The sequence below is a fragment of the Puma concolor genome, chromosome C1 (genome assembly GCF_028749965.1).
Source record: "Puma concolor isolate L17-30 chromosome C1, mPumCon1.1.hap2, whole genome shotgun sequence".
Taxonomy (NCBI): Eukaryota; Metazoa; Chordata; class Mammalia; order Carnivora; family Felidae; genus Puma; species Puma concolor.
This window is the reverse complement of record NC_141674.1, coordinates 146,771,399-146,796,638: the sequence shown is the minus strand read 5'-3', so window position 1 is coordinate 146,796,638 and position 25,240 is coordinate 146,771,399. Positions and strand designations below refer to the sequence as shown.

At 38.9% G+C, this 25,240-nt stretch overlaps 1 long non-coding RNA gene across 2 annotated transcripts in view; it reads left to right on the top strand.

Moving 5' to 3' along the window:
• Positions 1 to 11,426: 11,426 nt before the first annotated feature.
• Positions 11,427 to 25,240, top strand: part of LOC147578482 (uncharacterized) — an 81,019-nt gene continuing 67,205 nt past the window's right edge. For both annotated transcript variants that reach the window (XR_015255231.1, XR_015255230.1), the window contains exon 1: positions 11,427 to 11,647. This is a non-coding gene — a long non-coding RNA (uncharacterized LOC147578482). The remainder of the gene's footprint in view (positions 11,648 to 25,240) is intronic.

The window sequence follows — 25,240 nt, the reverse complement described above, 5'->3', positions numbered from 1 at the left end:
CATGCACAAATAACACCGGCATTCTTAAAGAAAAAGAACACATTACTCATCTTAATGGACTATCAGTGTGCTTATACTAAAAGGATGAAAACTTGGGAGATAAATATTCATTACTTCTGGAATTCACTTGCTCTTTATTCAGTATTCTAATGGTTGTTTCCAGATATTTAGGAACGTAATACAAACTGACTAGCATTTTACCAGTTGAAGACATAATACTGATCATCAGAATAATTTATTGCCAGGATTAATATTGGTTGTGAACACATATAGACAAACATATTAATCTCTAATCCTTGTGATATCACAAATGAGGTCATCTAGATGATGATAGCCTTGCTATGACTTATGAGAATATTACCTCATTTTGTATCTAACATCAAACTCAACCAGGTTAGTTTGCGGATGGCAGATATTTATTTGTTGGAGGAAAATCTTTACCCAGAACTGAACAAACCACAACAAATACTGATTGGACAGAGTTTAGGGCAGACAGCTTAGACTAAATTATACTCCAGGAATAGCCTCAAAGCAAGTGGCTTACAACACGTTTACTACTCGCTTGTACTAATATCCAGCCTGGGTTAACTATGACTCTCCTCTGAGTCATCTTCTTCCAGAGAACCAGGCTGAAGCAGCAGCTGCTGCCTGGGGCATTGCTGGTTTTGCGGCAGGGGGAATAGAAAATATTAGAATCCCAAGATCATTTCCCTTAGAAGTGTCACACCTATCCTTCGTCGAATTCGACAGGACAAAGCCAGTTTATATGGGCAAATCTGTTATCGATGGGGCAGGGGTAGATAATCTCCCACAAGAAAAGGCAACATGTATTTTGAACCATAATACAATCTGGTCCAAGGTTTAGCGGGAACTATGTTAAGCTAAGGGTAGGATCAGAAGAAAAAGGAAAAAAGGAAAAGGAAAAGGAAAAGGAAAAGGAAAAGGAAAAGGAAAAGAAAAAGAAAAAGAAAAAGAAAAAGAAAAAGAAAAAGAAAAAGAAAAAGAAAAAGAAAAAGAATAAAAAGGAAAAAAAAGTCTTGGAGCACCTGGGTGGCTCAGTTGATGACTGGCTGACTTTGGCTCGGGTCATGATCTCTCAGTTCCTGAGTTCAAGCCCTGCATCGTGCTGTCTGCTTTGGATCCTCTGCCTCCCTCCCTCTCTGACCCTCCTCAGCTTTCTCTTTCTCTTTCTCTTTCTCTTTCTCTTTCTCTTTCTCTTTCTCTTTCCCTTTCTCTTTCTCAAAATAAATAAATAAACTTAAAATAAATAAGGAAAGAACAAAGCCTTTTGGCATTTCCAAGAGCACATGGTCAGTATCAGCAATGCTTGTAGAAAATTAGATAATTGAGAAGTAATGATGAATATAATCAAGGAGTCTGTTTGAGAACCTGATCTTTATCCCATGCTAAAATCAGAAAATAGGAAGCCCAGAAAAGTAAGACAGAAAAGAAAAACAAAAAAACAAAAAACAAAAAACAAAACACCAGGTACATATTGATGGGATTAAGACCAAAAAAATCTGAGGTAGATTTCCAGCTTCAAATAAGATTTTAATTAAAAACAAAATGCAAACTTTGGATTATATACTATTTCAAATATATCCACAGAGGGAATAATAATGAACCCCTTATACATTTATTGTTCATATTTGACAATTATTAATGTATGGCCAATTTCATTTCATTGCTCTCATTCTCAGAATTCTGGTCAGATTACCTTGGATCAGTTATTGAATGACATTGCCAGTAGGTTGTATTTTCAGAAAACACCACAATACGTTCCACCACTCAATGAAAAGAATGTGGTAGAGTGGTTTCTGGTGGAGGTTATAGAAAGACATACACCTTCTGCTGACTTTCTCTCTTTCTCTCTCTCTCTTTCAAGATTCCTGCCTTGGGAGCTCTGAGCTGGCATATAAACTCGTCTTCCCTGAAGGTCTCAAGCTGGTGAGACCACACAGAGATAGAGAGACATGCCCAAGTTGTGCAAGCTGTTCCATCTCCTAGCTATTTCAGTCTTTCTAGTTGGCCACCAACTTCGAAATTTGTGAGGCTTCAGAAGATTCTAGCCCCCAGGCTCTGAGCCATCCTAGCTGACATTAAGTGGACAAAAGTGTTTCAAACCAAAAATAAATATGTTGCTGTCTTAAGTCACAAAGTTTTAAGGAGATTTATTACACAGCAATTGATAAGAACCATCAAGGAATTCAGTTCAGTTCAGTTCAGTTCGACAGGTATTTACAGATTTTCTACTATGTGCAAAGCATTGTAGAAGGGTATAGAGATTCAAAGTAATTAAAGCATGATTCCTGCCATCATGTAACTTACTCTTTAACAAAGTGAAATATATGGGTCTCAATTTTCAAGGATCTATGAAGTAAAATATTAAATTTATAAATAAATATAAATGAATAAATAATAAAAAAAATATTTGCCATTTCTTACACATGCATCATACTATCAGACATTATGTTAAATGTTTTACACAATTATTTCACTAAGCCTGAAGTGAATCTCATGAAATAAGCCTTAGGAGCCTCACTTTGCACTTGAACACCCTGAAATTTAGAGAAAAGAAGTTAACGTGTGCAAGGTAACTCAGTAAGGGGTACAGCTAATTTCTATCTGGATATGCCTATCTGTTGTGAATGCATACTGTTGTTCTTCTGTAATAGAATCTTTCAAATTTTTTGAAGAATCTGTTTCCGTTGGGCAAGGCAAGCATTAGCCATTTCCACGTTAATTCCACGCTTATCCTAAATGATATTTAAAGTGTATTCTTTCTTAGTTCACAGTGGCTGCATGGGGTTTGGGGGGCCCTCAGCAATGTCTCAAGTTCTAGCAGCTAGGGACCAGGGTAGGCAGTGACGGTGGCCCGAGACGGTTGCACGCACACACCCAGCAGTGAGGTCCAGCTGCAGGCGCTTGTGTAATGGTAGGGGCCAACTGCAGACACACATGTGGTCAGAGTCAGGGTCAGCAGCGCAGGTGCACCGACAGCCGTGCAGGTCCTGACTGTCATGTATGCTCCTGTGGCTGCACAGTCTGGCCACAGGTACATGCACAGCCAAGGAAGTTGGTGATGAGAGTTTGGCTGGCAGGGTGTAAGTACATAGCCAGAGGGGCTAGTTGCAAGCAAGCGTGGGAGTGCAGGTCAGCGACAGGAGATAACCCGAGTCTAGACCTACAAGCAGCTGAGAGGTCCTGGTGGAGTTCACCACTGTGACTGCAGGGCTTCACCAACAGTGCATGGCGGGAAGGCCAGTGTCAGAAGTCAGGCCAGGGCCAGTGCAGGCACAGAGCTGGAGAAGCTGGCTATAGGTGAGCCCCGTGGTGAAGGCCAGTGACCGAAGATAGGGTTGCACCTGGGCTATCAGCGTGTACTTCCGTGGCTGCGGGATCTTGCCACTGATGCACACACAGCAGTGGAGGCCGGTGGCTGGGCTTCTGACGGTGTGCAGTGACACAGCTGGCATAGCTAGACCCAAATGCACGCACGCGGTGGGGTTAGGAGGGGGTCCCCTAGATCCCCTAGAGGGATCTAGGTCCGAGTCTTGCACTCCTGCTGCTGGTGCAGATCCCAGGTTTAGGCAAGGTGGGGGGAGAGAGCAGGGAGGGGTTCGGGGCTGGTGTCTACAAAGGCAAATATCTGTGGGCAGAACCTGGTGAAATCTACAGTTGGGTTGATTTCTTCAGTGGTGAAAGTTGCCGGGGTTCTTCCGCAGAGCAGGTCACGCTAAACCATGGTCTCCTGCTACGTGGCTGATAATGACAGCCCCCACTCTTCTTTCTCATTCTTAGCTATCTCTACACATCTCAGCTTTGCCAGTCTCTGAGTAGGGTGAAACCAAAGCGGGTACTTCATGTGGTGCCCCAGAAGGCTGGCGAAGCTGGCTCCGTACCCCTCTCTCCCTTTCCCAGTGATAGGAACTCTTTTTTAGCCGGGGTATTTTCTCTTGATACTAAGCAGTACTACCCTGGAGGATGGGATGATGCAGGGAACATGGAGCTGTTCTCCCTTCCCTTTTCAGTTATTCTCAAGGTTTTTGTTGTTGTTGTTGTTGTTGTTGTTGTTGTTTCACTGCATTGCTGAAGTTTCTTAACTTGCTGAGCTCTCTCCGAACTATTTTTGTTTATAGATGCCTAATCGTTTTTATGGCCATGGATGCTCCTACTCACCCATTTGGGCCACTTTGCTGCTTTCTTGAAATGCTTTTCTTTATTTACCTCCAGGGATACCACAACATCATAATATTAATGACTTCACTGGCCTTTCCTTTCAGTCTCCTCTGTTTGCTTCCTCTGTTCTACCTTTATCATCAGCGGTCCCTCGGGGCACGGTTCTGCTCTCTTTTATCTTGTCTATCTATATGAACTCCTTAGGTGAGCTCTGTAGTCTCAGGGCTCCAAGGAATCTCAAATTTATCTCCAGTGCTAACTTGACATTCTCAAAGGCATTACTCTAAGACTGGGTAAGTCAAAAAATGGCCAAAGCACAATTTTCATTCTCCTTTTTCCAAAGAAGTGGTTTCTCCCGTAGTCTTGTCTGTCTGGGTAAATGAACTCACATCTACTTGTTGATCATCAAAAATCTTGGAATTATCCTATAATCTTCTTTCTCTTGGTTCTATTCCCACCTCTTCCGTAAGTATCTCCTATAAACTCTGCTTCTAAAATATATTCCAAATCCATCCAATTCCTTCCATTTCCACTACCTGTTCCCCATCCACACCACCAACTTCCCTTGCTTGGACTATTGCATCAGCCAACTAACAAGCTGTTTAAATCCTGATTCTTCAGTTCTTCCCACTGAAGCCTGGGGAATCTTCTAAAATCCAATGCTGTACACATATTTCCAGGCTTAAGAACGTCCAGGAACTTCTAATGGAACTGAGCTTATTTTTGCCTTTTGACCTTTTCGCTAACTCTTCCTTTTACTTGAAATGTTCTTCCCATAGATTTTATCACAGTTAGCTCCTTTGTGTCATTCAGATCTTCACATAAATATCACATCCTCAGAGAGATCTTCTTAAATCCTCAGTCTAAATTTGCATTCACTCTCACATGCACTCTTAATTTTCTGCCAAATACTTAGAACTACCTGAGAATCTCCTTGGTTATTTGTTTGTTGATAATCTGCCTCTTGTAGTGCAAGCTGCATGATAAAAATGACATTCTCTGCTTCTTTCTCCCTATGTCTGAGAATCTATATCTATTGCTGTAACCTAATGAGCACTCAGTATATCTTTTTTTTATTAAGAGAAAATGATCGCACCTTCCAAGCAGACATATACAAAAGTTATAAAAATAAGTTAGGATAAATTTATCCTATCTGCACTAACAATCAATATATGGGGAACAGTATTCACATTCTAAAAACTGATGCTGTAGGATGCAAAGCAGCCACAAAGTTCTGTTCACTTCCGTAGCTGTGAAGTGGCAAGAACCTAGAAAAAAACAACGCAGAGGAGAAGCACGCCGGTTGCAAGGTTGGCAGAAACAAATCGATGTGGCCTAAAGTTCCACGCTAAAGTAAAAGTTTACAAAAAATTTGAGGCACATAAGCACATAAGCTTATTGTGTGAGGCACATAAGCAAATTTTATGAGCAGCATTTATGAGTCACAAATAGCAGTGGATAGAAAGACAAGACACTAACCACAAGGTCAAATGTTGTCACTGAAGACAAGTTAAGAGTGATCTTGTTGTACTGGAACAACAATGGGAATTGACAGTGTAACGTCATAAGAAGTGCATTATGTTGAGCTCAAGAAAAAGGCCAGATGAATAGAAAATATTGCACAAATAGCAAACAGATCACCACAGAAGAAAGTCACCTTCATTATTGGTCTTCCAGATGATTAGGTGATGCATTTTGATAGGCAAAGTTTATGGAATTAAATTCTCTCTACCCGGGGCGCCTGGGTGGCGCAGTCGGTTAAGCGTCCGACTTCAGCCAGGTCACGATCTCGCGGTCCGTGAGTTCGAGCCCCGCGTCGGGCTCTGGGCTGATGGCTCGGAGCCTGGAGCCTGTTTCCGATTCTGTGTCTCCCTCTCTCTCTGCCCCTCCCCCGTTCATGCTCTGTCTCTCTCTGTCCCAAAAATAAATAAACGTTGAAAAAAAAAATTAAAAAAAAAAAATTCTCTCTACCCATACGGGGCCCACAGGAAACTAAACAAATATAATTTTTTTTTCTTTTTGTTAGTGGAAGCAAAGAAAGAACATCTTACTGGTTATTAATTTGACTGAACTGATTAACTAATTAATTAATTAGTATAGCCAGTGTCAGGGGCTCCGTTTAACAGACTCCTGAGATTTATAGTTCATCCATATAAAATACTTACATGAATATTTAAGAGTTGGTTAAGAACTCAGCTTGCGAAACATTTTTTTTTTTTTTTTTTTTTTTTTTTTTGGTCTATGTATTTTAAACCTGTTGGATTGTTGCAAAAAGATTTTGTGTTAAGTGCCATGAGATCCATTCCTTCCACCTCAAGTAGTGGAGGTTGTGATGACTAAGCCTTGCCATTCTTCCTTAGCAGTGTGCCCACTCTTGAAAACAAAACAAAACAAAACAAAACAAAGCATTTCAATAGAAAGGTCCAGGAAAACAAGAAAAGCCACAACTCATCAACACTATTTAAGTAAGTCCCCAGCCTTTAATATGACTAAATAGAACAGTTCTTGCAGTAATCAGAGGGTTCTTGACTGTTGGGGCCTGATTTGCATTGCAAAGGATGAAGTAGATAGAAGGGGTGTGTGCATGCAGGGAACAGAGTTCAGAGAGTCTGAGGAGAGGAAAGGATTATACTTAATAATGGATATATTTTTGAACTCCTTAGGAATGTTTTGTTGCCTCGTGACTGCAGAGCACTGTGGGATTTTGCTGTACTGTCTCCCTGGGGTCTTATCAGGAGATGGTTACCTAATTAGCACACAGCATATTCTTGCCTATGTTCTATTTGCACTGCAGATGCTTTCATTTCATACATCATTCACAACCTGCAGCAATTACAAAGTGGTAAATGACCTTATGCGATAATTACACTAATAGATCTGTATTGTTTCATTTGGAGAAGACTGGAGGAGTGGGGTGTTTCGTGTGTCTGAAGAGTGGTTGCAATTTTGATCTTTCCTTAAATCTGGAATGCAAAGCAAGAAAAAGATGACTTTTGATCGTAAAAGTTACATCATAAACTCAATCAGATGAATTCCTAGGTAGAGAGATTTCTCCTTGGAATGAATATAAACTCCTGGTCAATATCTCCAATGTACTTTTACATGGACAAGCAGTACCTAGATTTATCAATTAGATGTGATATTTTAATAAATAATAGTATTCTGGACTGTTAAAATCAGGAAAAGAGAGAGAATGACTATTTTCCCCTAAAACTACTTAAAAAAAAAAGTCTTGTACTAATAGTTGTAAAGATTCGTAAGTAAATTATAATCCTAATCTTTAAAGTGGTTGCAGTTCAAACCAGTCGCCATTTTTGAAGGAAACATACACTCATAATAGATGAACGCCAATACAGAAGAAAAAAAGACAAAAATAAATAGTCGATGCTGGTTTCTTACCCACCTTCCCCCCCTTCTATACAATGAGGCACCTTACAAAGTTGCCTGGAGATGATTTCCAGAAAGAATTTGTATCATCTGAGCACATTAATTAAATAATCTAAATTTTTTATAGCTAATTATATACATAGAATTTCTAAATTTTAAATTTAGTCCACAAAAATATTCTCTACCCACACTCTCTGGATCTATGCTGACGTATGTGAAACACTCTGAGGCTTACTCTATGAAATATTAATTAAAATGGAGTTTTATCAACTAATTAAATATAATATTTTCAGGGCAACTTTATATACAAGCCTAAAGTTCAGAAAATATGAGCTGTCTTCACTGATGAAATTCACAAAATATTGACGCAGTTTCAATTTTACTTTGTGCTGGCCAGAACCATAAAAGTGAGTGAAGGAAGCACTGTAGTATTTTTTCTGTAACTTTATTTGTCAATGGGTGAAAACAATAATTAAAATGATAAATATGATCGAGTGGAAAAAATAGTAGCTTAATAGTTACAAAAGATGTGTTCTAGCCCTTGTATAGCTTGTATTTCAGGATATTTGAAATAAATAAATAAATAAATAAATAAATAAATAAATAAATAAAGAAGAAAAGCTGAACTTGTAATAAGATTCCTCCAAACTTCCATCATATCCATGATCTGCTCCTTGGGAATTCTGTTGTTGGCTTGGATCTCAGTCTGGAAGTTTCTTGTCCAACAGAGGTGAGAATATAAGATGGATCATAGATTTTTTTTTTTTTAATGTTTATTAAAGAGAGAGAGGGAGACACAGGATCTGAAACAGGCTCCAGGCTCTGAGCTGTCAGCGCAGAGCCCGACGCGGGGCTCGAACTCACAGACCGTGAGATCATGACCTGAGCTGAAGTTGGATGCTTAACCGACTGAGCCACCCAGGTGCCCTGATTTTTTTTTTTTTTAATTTTTTTTCAACGTTTTTTATTTATTTTTTTGGGACAGAGAGAGACAGAGCATGAACGGGGGAGGGGCGGAGATAGAGGGAGACACAGAATCGGAAACAGGCTCCAGGCTCTGAGCCATCAGCCCAGAGCCCGACGCGGGGCTCGAACCCACGGATCGCGAGATCGTGACCTGGCTGAAGTCGGATGCTCAACCGACTGCACCACCCAGGCGCCCCGATTTTTTTTTTTTTTAATTTAAGTTTATTTATTTATTTTGAGTGAGAGAGCATACACGTGCCTAGCACAAGCAGGAGAGGGGCAGCGAGAGAGGGAGAGAGAGAGAATGCCAAGCAGGCTCCATGCTGTCAGTGCGAAGCCTGATGCGGGACTTGAACTCACGAACCATGAGATCATCACCTGAGCCGAAATCAGGAGGCTACTTAATTGACTGAGCCTCCCAGGTGTCCCATGATGGATCATAGATTTAACAATAGTTCTGTAGGGAGGCATATAATAAAAGAAGAGACATGGAAAGGAAAGGAAAGGAAAGGAAAGGAAGGAAGGAAGGAAGGAAGGAAGGAAGGAAGGAAGGAAGAAAGAAAGGAGGGAGGGAGGGAGGGAGGGAGGGTCGGAAGAATAAGAAAGGAAAGAAGATTTTAAGAAAATATATAGCCTTGTAAAATATATACTTTAAATATAAATGCACTCATATTTCAGAATTGTAAAAATGTGGACAAATAAATACATGATATATAATAAAGGGATTAAAAATCATTTTCCTGGCTATGGCACAGACACACTCACACCCTGTGAGAACACCTCTGACAGTGACTACACTAAGGTCATTGAAGAGTCATTTAATTTGTTTGCAGTTACAGTTTCTTCACCTAAAGGTGACTGAAGCAAGAGATCACAATTTTCTAACATGACTCTCACCTTCAGATAAATGATTTCATTCCATGCTCATGGAAGAGTAGATTTTCTTCTTTTGTGGAGCAAGATCTGGAATTCATATAGGTAGGATACCCACAAATCTCAGGGGCCACCAATCACATATTTCATTTCTATTAGCAAATGAAAAACACTTAAGTGACTCCACAGAGCTTTTGCTTGTTTTCTTTACTGCTCTGGTTTTGCTCCATGAGGTTTTCTGTTATACTTTTAATATGGTCACCATTAAGGTCAAGTTTGTTTTCAGGCTGCTTGGCAATTTCTCTTTGCCGCTCACCAGTCGTTCTCACAGACATTTTCTTCGAGTCTTTCTCATTTAGTCACCCAGTGCTTTGGTGACCCTCACTCCTACAGGGGAGGTTTAAACTTTGCTTCTTTTGTAATTGCAGGGTTTTTTTTAGATTCTGTTTTGGTAACATCATGGGACTTGCTCCCCCTCCTCGGTCCCCCACCCCAAACGAGCTGCCATCTAACAGAATCAGGGATTGCATTATTTCACTCTCTTCTCATCATCACTATTGTTATTTTATTTATTTATTTTTTAAACCACACATTGTTCTTTTCTGCTCAAAGCTTGGCATTCTGAACTCTGAGTAATATTTCAAACAGGATGAAATGAGGTAGTGGGCCATACTGTGCCAAAATGAAATGCCTGCCCCTTCTAATCCATGCAGTTAAATAAGACAGACTTTGTTGAATATCTTATTATAAAGCATTCCTAAGTACACATTTTACATGTAGCCGAGTGAGTAAACAATTGGAGTACTGTAAGTTGCTTCACAGCATAAAGCTGAATAACACATTGAAACAACCTCAAGTACCACAATTCTCTTTTTGAGAACTGTGTTTTTCTTCATTAGAAAAGCCTTTTTGATATGTCACATTTGGGGGAACTGGAAATCTTAATTTAGGCATTTTTCATTTGATGTTCCTTGCCCCTTTCTTTTGTTTGATGATCATAACCGAGGTAATCAGCTGCAACGACTCAAAGGGATTTCTATTAGCCTTGCTAATCATGCAGAGACCCTTTCTGAAGCCACCCTACATTTTTGAGGGCAATTTTCCCCTTGTTTGGTAGTGGGAGGGTAGAGGGAAGAACGAAGGAGGGAGGCAACTTGAAAGAAAATTGTAATGAAGGCAGTCTTGGTGATCTAGTTTATTGGGTACCCATGAGCTAGTTTCTGGTGGAGGTGGAAAACAGCCCAGGAATGTGTCAGAATTCATGTATGGGCTTAAGGGTTGGGTGAATCAATTCAATGTCCTGACTGCCATCTACTAGACTGATGATTTGGACCAAACCGCTCAACTTCTCTAAGTCTCAGATTCATCTTCTCTAAAATGGGATCATAAATAGTTCCTACTTCTCCAGATTGAGAACTTTAAGTGTTACTTTCCTGTATGTTCACATCTGCAACAGCCTACAAATGCATAATACTGGTTATTCCTCATTAGGGCTGCTGTTCTTGCTGTTGTATGGAGCTTTAAATATACATGATCAAAAAATGACAAGGACAGTTACATTACTTCAGCCAAGTCCAATTATCAGGCAGATGTTACTTCACTCAAAGAATTAACTGGGAAGAAATGCATTACTTCACACATTTGTTTCTTTACCTAGTATCCTCCTTCTTAATTTTGATGACAAATTTTTAAAAACAAATGGGTTAGCAATACTTTTCTGGAAAATATAAACTTACAAAATGAAGCTTAAGCACTGTCAGGAGAATGAGAAATTCTTACAATTAAAGGTTTATGAAACATTGATTTTGACAAAATGTTTACCTTCTTCTTCTTTTTCTTTTTCTTTTTTAAAATGTATTTCAGTTTCTTCACTTGAGAAAATAATCCCAGTTATTTTTTGGCCTATGTTGAAATGTCATGAGTAGAATGGAACAGCATAATTTTTCTCCCCTGGGGTTCAAGAGTTTATTCCTTCTGATACAACAATAAATCAACTGACAAAATGGAATTTCTTTGCAATACATATGCAACAAGTTAGGTTGCATGGACAAGTTGAGTTTCAGTTTAAATATAGAAACTCTGGAACATTTTATTATAAAGGAATAGTGCTGGGAAACTCCTTAAAGAAGTGACTACAAAAGGAACTATGAGAAGAAGATAATAAGATTAACACTAGAGAACCTTGAAAAGTGATATCAGCAGCTATGGAAACATCTGCTTGCCAAGCAGTGATATATATTGGGTGAGTATAAAACAATGCTGATTTAATGACTGTTTCTAACACTGTTATTTCCTTAGAATGGACAGGCTGGTAGAAAGAAATGTTATATGAATTAGCATAGTTTTGTTTTATGCTCAAAGAAAATTGAGTTTTTGGATCTTAGAGTCCAGGCTCAGTATCACCATACCTTTATGTCATCATGTGTTTGGAAACCCCCATAACCGGATCTGTCTCTTCAAGAGACAAAAGCCCACTTTGTAGTCATAGACAAGACACAAACGTTAAGCCAACTCATATTTTCCTATAGCTTCTCTTTCTAGTTAAGTCTGCAAACTAATTTGGATTAAACTAAAACAGACTTTTGCTCCAAGCATTTTGGAAGTTTAAAGAGTTTGGCTAATTTTGGTTGTCTTTTCAAAATATTTCTTATATGGCTTCATGTCTGCGTCCTGGAAGGGGACCAATATGTGCTTAAATCTTTTAAGAAGTTGCTCTTTTCTTCTGCCCAGGCTTCTGAAAGGCAGCAAATACGCTGAGGTTCTAAGGATTTCTGTCTGCTTTTATCAAACGGATGCTGGACAAAGTTCACTGCCACTAGTATTCAAAATCACTGGGGAAGAAATATAGAATATACATTTTAAATATACTATACTTTTTCTGATATTCTAACACTTAGTAGACATGTACAGCAATTTTTAAGAGAAATAAGAACAGAGCAGTAGGCTTCAAGTCCTTGTTCATCTTTGTTTCTCCCTCTTTCATATTCACTATGACTTTATTTCTTGCCAGTTGAACCTGAAAGCAGGTTATTTTCATTTCTACTTTAGATTCTGTGCTATCATTGGTACATGGTACTACATAAGAAATCTACTCTTCTAAAAAATCTTTGCCACTGATGCCACATACAAATACCGTATGGACTAGCTCTCAGAGCCAAGGCAGGAAAAATCGCCAAAGGGTAAAAATAGTTCTTGATATGATGATATGCTGCTAAAAGCCACATGGTGTTTGGGTGCAGCATTTCACAGTCAAACAATCATAATTTCATGCCTAAAATGTGCATGTTATTTCAGGAAAATACAAAATCTGAGCATTGCACATTTGCTACAGAATGACCAGTGAGTGTTGCTATAATGATTTGTTTTTCTTTTACAAATGAATATTTCTTGCTGAGCCTTTTCATGCCATATTGCCTGGGGCTGCAATGGGAGTCAGGACAGGCGGAGGTGAGAATAGGAGGGAGTATTGAATATATCTGGTCTTCTCTGCTAAATTCTTCCAATTCTGCAAACTAGGTAGGATATAAAATAAGCCTCCCGTCTTTCTCCTTTGAAATGTAGGTACTAGAGTCTTTATCTCAGAAAAAGTGAACTTTCTGAAGCTTCTCCCTGATGGTAGGGAGCTTTTCAGTAGGAAGGTTTATATTCTGTCCCTAGGAGTCCTAGACTTCTCATGTAATTATTAATCAACATTTATCACAATAAAACACACTCTCCCTTAAAGTTATAATGGGCTTGAGAGAGCTCAACTGGTCTGAGGTCATGGCCATTGCAATGTGGATGCAAGAACATAATGCCAGTTCCAGTAAAATACTCATCATATATTACTTAAGCTATAGGATTCTTCATACTCAGGTGACAGAAGCAGAAGGACAGTGAGGTACAAGGAGGAATTGACAGGGGATAAAACCTAGAAACAAAAAGGAAAAATAATTAGGGTGTGTTTTTGCTTTGTTTCATTTTGTTTTGGTAACAGAAACACTGCTTACTCAAAGACAAAAAGGAAGCCCAAAGTTGTTATTAAGCAAAAATTAAAGGTTTGTGGTATCTCACAAACCAGAGAAATTTTAAAGGCCTGGAGACAAAGGAATCTGTTGAAAGGTCATGGTACTTGTGAGGATGGATGATTAATCCAAGGGTCAAATCAGGATAAGTGGAAAAGGGTCTGATTCCCTTACCATAATAATAATTAATGGCATTATGTAAAGTTTAATGTGTGCCAACCACCTTAAGAAAATTAACTCACTTAATTCTCTACAAAGAAACTTTGATAGGTATTATTGCTATCCCCATATTACAGATGAGAAAACTGAAGAAGAAGGTGTCACAGGCAGACCTCTAGAATATTGGTTAGTTGGTAAGCTGGCTAGCTTTAAGAATAGTTGAGAACTAAGGCTAAAGGTTCAGGCACACACTGTGTCCATATGAAGTCAACATGGAACTGAAACGGGGGGGGGGGAGATTACCAATTATTAGGTTAATAAAAGAAGACTATATTAAAAGGAAATTATAATTTAAAAAGTGTTTCATATAATCGAGTGATGTTACTCTGTACATTTATCATCTACTTTAACTCAAGACTGTCTAGCCAAGCAAAAACATATTTTAAAGCCGGGGAGGAACTTACCAGTCATTTAATCAAGTGGAATTCAACAATCTTCTGAAAGATGGTCACCTGAAGGTCAACACTCACATGGAGAGCACACCCGGAAATGAAGAAGCTGAGGGCTGAAGAGATTAACTCAAGGCTTTGCAGTTAATTGAGGGTAGAGTGTGGTGAAGGATAAGACAGTAACTCCAAGATCATGTTGTGAAAATGGCTACCGAGAATATTTGGTGACTATCTAACATGTCTTAAGTGTTGTTACCATGCACAGAACAGAAGTAATTCCAATCTTCATGTTTCCATAACTAGCAAAGGAGTTGGACATGTTGGACAAATTGGACAGTTGCAATACAATTGTAATAGAATACAGTGTTCACAGACCATGTAAAACAAATGCCAAATCTGGACTCACAGCTTTGAGGGAGGTTTCCCAGATGGCCTCTGAAAAATGGATGAGATTTGGTCAAGTTTGGAATTAGAGGAAAATATATCTAGACAGACCTGAAGAAGAATTGTATAAGGGAACAACTAAAACAAGTTTTGTTTGACTTGAATGCAGAGTCTAATGGGGCATGGCTAAGGTGAGGATAAGCAGGGGCCAGGCAATAGAGTTTTCAATGCAATATTAAGCAGTATGAACTGTATCTCAAAGATCTTGAAAAGCATTTAAGAAGATAGTGATAGGGGCGCCTGGGTGGCGCAGTCGGTTAAGCGTCCGACTTCAACCAGGTCACGATCTCACCGTCCGTGAGTTCGAGCCCCGCGTCGGGCTCTGGGCTGATGGCTCGGAGCCTGGAGCCTGTTTCCAATTCTGTGTCTCCCTCTCTCTCTGCCCCTCGCCCGTTCATGCTCTGTCTCTCTCTGTCCCAAAAATAAATAAACGTTGAAAAAAAAAATTAAAAAAAAAAAAGAAGATAGTGATATTCGTCAGATTTAAATTGGAGCAAGATCGCCCAATTTGCAATGACAATAAACTCATGACAAAGAAACCAATGAAAGAGGCTATGTTAACAATCCAAGTAAGAAGGGAAGTGGCTTATACTTTCAGAAAGCCCATGATGATGGAGAAGAATAAATAGATTCAAGATGTTTAAGAGGTAGAACGGCAGGTACTGTACTGACAAAGTCTGGATGGTAAGAAAGCAAGACATAAAATCAAAGACAGTGCTAATTTTTTTAGACTGAATTGTGTTCCCCTAAAATTCATATGTTGATGCCCTTACCCCCAATATGACTGTATTCTGACATAAGGACTTTATGGAGGTAACTGAGGTTAAACTAATTAAATGGGGTCATAAGCATGGGGCACTAATCTGTATAGAACTGTTGTCCTTTTAAGAAGAAAGGACGAGGGTGCCTGGTGGCTCAGTGGGTTAAGCGTCCAACTTTGGTTCAGGTCATGAACTCATGGCTCGTGGGTTCATGCTCCATGTCGGGCTCTGTGCTGACAACTAGGAGCCTGAATCCTGCTTCATATTCTGTCTCTGTCTCTCTTTCTGCCCCTCCCCTGCTTGTGCGTTCTCTCTCTCTCTCAAATATAAATAAACATTAAAAAAAAAATTTAAAAAAGAGGAAGGTACATAAAAGCTCTCTCTCTCCATGCTTGCACAAAAGAAAAAAAAAAAAAGCCATGTGAGGATTCAGAGAGAAGGCGGCTATCTACAAACCAGGAAAAGAGCCATCACCAGGAACTCAACTGGCCAACACTTTGATCTGGGACTTTGAAGCCTCCAGATATGTAAAAAAAAAAAAAAAAAATGTTTGTTTAAATCATCTACTTTATGACATATTGTTATGGTTGCCTAAACTGACTAATTTTTATAATTTGTCATTTATTTTATCAAACCTAGTACATAACAGTGACATTTGCCAATTTTGGAAACATGGGAAGTGAGTTTCAATTGTAATTCTCAGAGAAGGAACCTCACAAAAAAGAGGTTTAAGAGAAAAATTCTCAGTCCAGGGTCACAGAAGTCCAGAGAAGAGAACTTCAAGGAAGGAGTGGTCAACAGTGTCAAATGCAGCAGAAAGGACAAGAAAATTAAGGACTAGAAAGAGTTCATTGGTTTTGTCCATTGGAAGCTTGGATGAGAATGATTTAAATGGTGGGGTATGACTGTTGGTAAATTACAGGAGGCTGAGTGTGTTGTCAAGAAAATGTCCCACTTTAGTATTCTGCTTCAGGAACAGAACTGAATGATGGCTCCAGGCATTGTCCTTCTGGATTTACCACCATTTCAGCAGAGGCTGTAATTCCCATTGGCTGCTCACAGCCAATGACTGAGCAGAGAGGATATAATATAGGTCCAGTCTTGAGAGACCCGGCATTCCTTAAATGGGTAACTTTGGTTTGAGGTGTCCTCATTTGCCAGGTTGACACTATCCTACAGTTATGCAACAGTCTGAGACTCTTCCTAATGAACCTGCATCCTTGAATGCTCTCTCTTTCAAGGGCTCATATCAGCATCACAGTCTGAAAGCTGTCCTCACCTTCTTGTACTCCCTTCCCTTTCTCCTCTGCAGGCATCCCTCAAGAAATCTCTTTTTGTGCACTTAATCTTTTTTAATAAAACATTTTCTCCTCTGAAAATGCAAGCTGACTGTGGAGGATCAATAGGATGAAAACTCTAGACATTATTATGCAAATTACATTTTTCAGAAGTATGGCTACAAAGGAGTGAGGGTAGAATGGGTAGAGTGAGTACTGTGAGAAGTCATAAAGGGTAGAATGTAGTCCAGCAGGTAGGTAGCCTGAGAAAAAGGAGATCTCTTCTATTTTCTTTTTTTTCAAATGTTTATTTACTTTTGATAGAGAAGGCCAGAGTGTGAGTGGGGGAGGGACAGAGAGAGAGAGAGAGGGAGACACACAATCTGAAGCAGGCTCCAGGCTCTGAGCTGTCAGCACAGAGCCCCATGTGGGGCTTGAACTCACTTACAGTAAGATCATGACCTGAGCTGAAGTCGGACGCTCAACCGACTGAACCACCCAGGCTCCCCCCTGCTTTTTTTTAAAATTTATTTTAAGTTTATTTATTTATTTTGAGAGAGGTTAGGAGAGGGGCAGAGAGAGAGGGACAGAGAGAGAGAAAATACCAAGCAGACTCCACCCTATGCTTAACCGACTGAGCCACCAGGTGCCCCCCTTCTATTTTCACACAAAGTGGATGGAAAAAGGGATAAAGATGCAGGTAATTTTGTAGGTTTCATGGCAGGGTCTTAAGACAATCTTCACTTTCTGGCTTCTTTGTGTTCTGTGAGTTAAGAGTAGAGTCTCCCCTGAGAGCAAAGGGGATGGTTAGGGGCTTGATGAAGGAAATCTGAAATAGACACCATGGTCCATGCAATGTAGAGCATTAGATAGAAAACAAAGTAAGGAAACACCGCAGGACTTTGGGGCAGATACAAAGGCCAAGGTGGATTTAACTAATTGCTTTTCTCTTTTGAGATGAGCTCAGTAATTTTGTTATAGAGTGAGAGAAGGCCAAGAGTTGAATTTCAACTTCAACTTCCCTGTTTTCAGATAGTGCTTCTGACTACACACATCCCTGGCACTCTGCTCTCTTGTTTGGTCAACTTGGATGAAAGTGTCTCTGAGATTTTGAACTAGAATGGCAGTTGAGTCAAGATCCTTTGCTCTTTACAGACCTTGAGAGAGAGTCCCTGTATCAGTACTAAAAAGATTCTTTGCCTTTGGTAGGAATAGTGCTACCTGAGTTCTAGTTCTTGACTCATACAATTCAAAATGCTAAAACAAAAACATTACCCTCAATCTCTTCCACCTTCCTGTGCATATGTCTTCTGAAGCATTTCATGTCTTCCTGATGGACCCACCATGTAGTCCTACTATTCCTAAATAATAGACAACCCAAAGGGAACCCAGGAGGGATGATCTGTCACCTTATGGGTAGCCTGAAAATATATTGTCATACTTGTAATTGCAGTTCTGTAGCATCCTATTTGTAGTTTGGACAAAGGAATGAAGAGAACTGAATATTTAAAGTATCCTACAGCAAGGAAAAGCAATTATTAATAACAAACTGCTGATAATAGGAATCACAGATACTTATGAGTTTTATTTTATCTTATTTTATTTTTTTAATGTTTATTTTTGAGAGAGAGAGAGAGAGAGAACATGAGTTGGGGAAGGGCAGAGAGAGAGAGGGAGACACAGAATCTGAAGCAGGCTCCAGGCTTTTAGCTGTCAGCACAGAACCCAACATGGGGCTAGAACCCATGAACTGTGGCCACCAAGATGCCTCTTATTTTATCTTATTTTAAAATTTATTTATTTATTATTGGGGGGGGGGGGGAGAACACACTAGCGGGGGAGGGGCAGAGAGAGAGGAGAGACAGAATCCCAAGCAGAGCCTGATGCAGTGTTCCAATTCATGGAACTGTGAGATCATGACCTGTGAGATCAAGAGTTGGCACTTAACCTACTGGCCACCTAAGTACCCCTGAGTTTTAGTTTTTTAAGACATAAATGAAAAGGTGATAGGATTAGCTGTGATATTGACAGTGGATATTATTATATTGCACACAGAAAAAGTGAGTATCAGTTTCTTTATTGTATTCGTAAATCCCATTGGCAAAATTATCAGTAGATTGGGGGGTAAATAGAGAATTTGAGTACAAATGTACTTCTTACTGTTAATTATGCATATCATTTACTGAAAATTCCACTACCTGAAAGCATAATCAAATATGAAAAGCAAAGACTTTGACCTGACCCCATAACAAAAAAAGAAAATGGATGAGGTGTTACAAGACAAAATAACAAAAGATAATAATGATTAGGAGATAAATCAATCCTAAATATGTTTATTATATTCCTAGAGACACTAAGTAAGAACTATCTATTAATGAAGCTTTAATAACCATAAGTGAGTACACATTCTATATTTTATATTCTTCCTTCCTTTGTATGACATTTATTTGGTTGCTACTACATTTATGAAAGTAAGGGATTTATGTAAGAGATTTAAGATAACACAAATTCACACTTGCTTCTTTGGGAAAAATGTGTGTTTATGCATACACTGAAGATTTAAGAATCATTATATATTATATGAGATCATCATAAAATGCTGTAGAAAATAGGTATCCTTATTCTTTTCACGATCAACATATTTTGTTCATCCTGCCTTTATTTGAAAATGAAGAAGATGCCTTTACTATTTTCAATTTTTAACAAAAGAGATGCATACTTTTTTTAGTTTTTAATTTTTGCAAAGTCTTACCTAGTCACTGTGCAAATATAGGGTAATAAAATTCAGTAGAACTTTCCAGAATTGATTGAATTAGGTATGTGTGTGATACCAAGAAAATAAAATGAAATGAAAGATATTTTAAAAAGAAGTTTTCAAGGTAAAAAACAAATTTATCTTAATTATACAAACTAAGTTAGTGCTTGAAGGTAGTCACGCATTTGAGATGCCATAAGATCATTAAAACTTTCTGGGTAATTTTTTTAAAACATTTATTAATTTTGGAGAGAGAGGGACAGAGCTCATGCAGGGGAGGGGCAGAGAGAGAGGGAGACACAGAATCTGAAACAGGCTTCAGGCTCTGAGCTGTCAGCACAGAGCCTGAGGTGGGGTTCAAACCCACCAACAGTGAGCTCATGACCTGAACAGAAGTCAGACCCTTAACCGACTGAGCCACCCAGGTGGTGTCCTTGATTTTGTGAGCAATTTGGAAAAAAAAAAAAAAAAAAAAAAGAAATCTTAACGTTTAATATAGTGTTTGTGGGAAGCATAGGTTACTTCTTTCTTAATAATACATGCATGTTAACTTTTCTTTTTGGATATGTTAACTTTTAATTATCACATCATTTTCAAATTATTTCACTTAAATAGTTTATGCAATAATTTTAATTTTTTTATTTTAAAAAGAGAAAGTGTATTTAAAATTTTCACAAACTGTTTTCAGATAGTAAATTGATATTTAATGTTAAAGGCTTAGTATGTTTGTAAATATCAGACATTTTTATAATAACGAGGATGATGTCTTTTCGATATTTACTTTAAATTCTCAAGAACAGTTATCCTATTACCACTAACCTAAAAATTTTATGTGTAAAGCGTGCAAATTGATGGTGGTTTGGAACAGCAAACAGAAAAACTTAGAAGTTCACAAGCCAGCTTTTATATTCATGACCTAAATTTATGTAGCTTATTTAACTTTTATAGGCTCCATTTTGATTCCTGTGATCCTTGACACATCTAATGTTGTTTGTTATGAGTACATTCAACATTTTTATATCTTTCTTTAATATATGAACTAATTCATTTGCAGGCAAATTTAATACAATTATGAATAAACAAAATAGACACTCTCTCAAACACATAACCATGTAGTTACAACAGAAGCCTCACGCTACATGCTAAGGGAGTTTTTATACCTTTATTCTCTTTCTAATGACGTTGCCATGATGACAAAAATAAAAGAGGGTTGACCCCGTGTATTTGAGCATTGTCCCCCCCCCCCCGGGTCCCGCCCCGTGATTTCTTGATGAATCGGTCTCTCCTTTGGACTCTGGCACTGTGTGTTTTTTATTTCCTTTTGAGAACATTTACTGGGAGTTTGTTGTTGTTGTTGTTGTTGTTTTTAACTCAGTGCAACTTCATGAGGAAATAACCTACGAAATCACTCTCAAAATTCAGAGTCACACCATTTTGAAATCAGATTTGAGAGTGACAGGCTAGCCCCTGGCAGGAACAGCCTCCGCAGAGGAGGAAGCGCCTGGGGCCCAACAGCTGAATGCCCTGGGCAATCTGTAAAGACACAACTGCTCTCTGACCTGGGAATGTACCTCACTGGACAGATTGGCTTGTTGGAGACTTTTTTTTTTTCTGGTTTTGAATCAAGATAGAGAAATCATTTTGCCATGACATTAAAAAAAAAAAGAGTCAGACAGGACTTAACTCGTGAGGTGTATATTCTCTTCTGAGTCTGTGCCTGTAACTCCCACTGACAGCCATGGCAGTTAGGCAGGTGCATGCGGAAGAAAATAGACTCTTTTTAACATTAAGCATCAGATTTGGGTCTCCCCGGAGAATGCTGGTTACTGGAGTGGCTGTGAATGATGCATTCTCGTGGAATGTTTAAGCCATAAATCAATCCCGAATCATACTTTTCCTAGAGTTCTTTATGTCTTCTGAAATCCTAATGTGTCACGCACGCCCCGACTCTATTTCAGACTGAGCCTAAACACAGTTGCCAAAATAAGATTCAAATAATGAAATGTGACTTTTATAATTGTTTTCCTCTGAAGATCCAGAGCCTTAATCTGGCTCTGGTTAATCGTTTTAATTTGACTTATGATACAGTGTCAGTTTATTTAGTTGGAATTAGTTTTCCATTTCTCTCCTTTTTGTAAGCGCTGCCTGTTTACTTAACAATATTTGGCTTTGCCTAATGATATGTACAGAAGACAGTGCTAAGTGGAACATCAGCTGTTTACATCAGCTCTAACAATTAATGCATGTTAATTTTTAATTACACTGATTGTACTAGAGGCAGAATGTATGTTTCTTCACAGAACAGATGTACTAGTCAGCTTGGCTGGTGAACATGCATATCGATCAGATGTTGATTCTGCCAGCAATTCAGCAAAGTCTGCTGAGTGTCGGCTTCTAATGTACTTACAAGTTTACGGCTCGGAGTCCTGGTGGAGGCAATACAGCTCGATGCTATATCCTCTAATGTTTACAGATAATCACAATATGTCTGTTTTGTGGTTAGCATTCGACAGTGTATGACTAGAAGATTGAATAGGTATGAGGGGATCCAAAGGTGTCTTCACTTGTGGACTGCTTTCTCTACTCTTATTTTGAGGCAGTGTCTTCCAAGATTGTACTTTGCCAATAAGATTAAAAAGCAAACGAACGAACATGGTTCTTGTGTTAATGTTAGCTTGCCTGCCACAGGTGACCACTGTCAGTGCAAGGAGAAGTTGAAAAGATAATATAGTTACTGTACTTGGAAAGACAACCATTTTTTTTTTTAATGGGCAAACAACTTCCACCAGGATCTAAAAGAAACTGTTAATTTGGCCAACATATGAAAAGATACTTGACATCATTAGATATCGTAGAAAGACAAATTACAAATTACAGAAAGAGATACCACCATAGCACTACCAAAAGGGCTGAAATTAAAAGGGTCAAGAAACGCCAAAGGTTAGCCAGACTATGGAACAATTGAAACCCTCATTTATTGTTGATGGGAGTGCATATTGGGAAAATAATTTCAAGAAATTGGCAAATGCTACTAAAGGCAAACATATATATATATCCTATGACCAATGAATTCCGTTTCTAGGGTTAGGCTAAGAACAAACACTTGTTTATGTCCATCCAACAAATGTCTGAAAAATTGTCAGAGGAGGTTTATTTATAATAGCTGAAGGCCAGTAACATTCAAGAGGATAATGACTAATTATGGTATATTCATACCATGAAATATTGTTGCAGGATTTTTTACCTCAATACCGGGGATCTGTTGTCTCACCGCTTTGAAGAATGAAGAGGTGGACACAGAATAAAACGAGCCTCAGGCAAAAGTTCATTACAGCAGAAGATGAGAAAGTAAAAATAGTATGAAAGTGTTGTTTACTGAGAGGGGGCATTTGAAAGTGAACGCCTTCCCACTTGTTCCTACTCCCTTGTTTCCTCTCAGGTTCTACCCTTATTGGCTAGGTAACTCTAAATGCCTAGTCACCCTTTTTGATTGGCTCGTTTCCTTGGTATGAGGGGTGGTCTATGGCCATACCATTCCTTGTGGGTCATAACTTTTATGGTCTGTTGATTTTTCGTCAGGTCTTTTGTCAAATTCCTAAAGGGGAGTAGGTGGTTTCTGTTACATTCTTAAGAGGAACTTTGCTCCTGAGGGAGTTTGCTCGAGGTCAGACATTCCCCAGAAGAAATGTTTTCAAATACTGTGTTTTTCCCCACCCAGGGACCTTCAAGCCCTAGCCTCTCCCTTTCTGCATACTGAATCCTGTCTTTTCCTATCATAACATTACCTGCAGCAAAAGAGAAGAAACTACCTCTACTTGCAACAACATAGTGGCATCTCAGAGGCATAATATTGAGGGAAAGAACCAGACGTAACAAGAGTACATCCATATGATTCTATTTATATAGAATAGAATCTATTTATATTTTTGCAGTTAAAAAACAAGCAAATTGGGAGTTTTGCTTCTGGCACGACTGTATGAGGAGCTCTGCAATCCAGAAAAACTGGGGAAAATTATAAATAAAAATAACCATTTAAAGTTTCAGGGAATGGTCCTAAGGACATACAGCAAATGAAGAAACATTTAATCAAGAAAATCTACTATAACTCAGTAAGAACTGTGAGAATGTGTGGTATTTGAACAAAGACCCATGCCCTTCATCTCTCCCTCCTCCTAGTTCAAGAAGACATAAACCTCCATTTCACACTAGATGAGGAGACCTGTCTCCTCCCTCCAGCAACCAATTGAAGGTCCATCTGTCCTAAGGGTACAGAACATCAGCGTTTCTAATCTTGCTCCCAGCTAGATTTGCTGAGGCGAAGTTACGGGTGAGTGTGGCTGAGAGTTGGGGGCTCTCTTCATCTGTTTAGCCCCCACTCACGGGACAGAGGCTCTACCTTGGGCATGGTGCTGCTGAAAATACTGGAGACCCCAGTCGCCCTTATGCTGGCCCACTAGGTGGCGTTCCATGCCAAGAGCAAGAGAGGCAAACCAAAGATGCTGGCCCCTTCTTATCCTTTGAGTGTTCAGCTCCTGAAGTAAGATGTCACTTAAAGAGAAGCTCTCCACTAACATCTGCTACCAGCTCCAAAGCCATGGCTTACAGATTTTGCTTGGGTGGGTCAAGCAAGCTACCAAACAGTGAACTCCAAATTCCTCTCTAAAGGAACTTGACTTTATGTGCAAGACTGAAGAAGTTAGGCCTAAGGGCACTCTCAAAAAATGATGGGCATTTTGGTGAGAGACAATTGATAAGAGATGAGTAGATTTATGGATATATGGGCTAAACTGTAGGACAGTTTACTGGAGAGAAATGGGACAATAGATGTCTGAAAGAGCTCTCTAGGGATCAGAACAAATCTTTGACCCTAGGAAGATAACTTCAAGTTCCCCAAATTTGATAAGAATAGTCTGGAAGGAATTTGTGCCCCAGGGCACTACGGAAAACAATAGAACAATGAGCCAGCATTTAGTGGGGCTTTAATACCAGAATGTGGTCAGGGAAAGAGACAATCCAAGAGTCCTGCCAAATACACTGTCATCAGAGGGCCTGTGTAAGCATACTGAAGGCTGTGACCTTGAAGAGTAACATCAGAGACTTCACAATGGGAGGTTTGAGGTCATGATCTCATGGTTCATGGGTGTTAGCCTCGCGTTGGGCTCTGTGCTGACAGCTCAGAGCCCGGAGCCTGCTTCAGATCCTGTGCCTTCCTTTCTCTCTGACCCTCCCTGGTTCATGCTCTCTCTCTCTCAAAAATAAATAAACATTAAAAACTTTTTTTTTTTTTTTTTAAAGAATCAATATTGATCTAATCTTTCACCCTAAAGCACTGGAAGAATAAACCTAGAGCATGCGGGAGGAAGGGAATAATAAAGATTAGTATGGAAATTAATACAATTAAAAGAAAATTAGAGAACATCAAAACTAAATCCATTTTTGTTGTTGTTGTTCTTATTGTTAAAGAATAAAACATTGGCAAACCTTGAACTAGATTGACCAAGAAAAACTCAGATTACTAGAACCAGAAGTCAAAGTAAGAACATTACTAATGACCTCATACAGAAAATTGATTATAAGATATAGTACTGACAACTGTACACTAATAAATTTGATATCTCAGAGGAACTGGCCCAATTTCCAAAAACCCACAAGCCACTGAAGCTGAATCTAAAGGAAATAGAAAACTTGAGGATATTTATACCACCTAAAGAGATAGATGTCAAAACCAAAAAATTTACCACACAGAAAACTCCAGGCCAAAATAGCTTCACAGGTAAATTCCACTGAGCATTCAGAGAAACATTAATTTCAATTTTTCACAAGTTGTCCAAAAAAATAGAACAGGAGAGTACACTTCCCATCTCTTTCTCTGGAGCCAGGATTAACCTGATACCAAAACAAGACAAATATTTCACAAGGATAGAAAACTACAGACCAATATCTTTTATGAATATGGATGCAAAAATCTTCAACAGAATACCGGCCA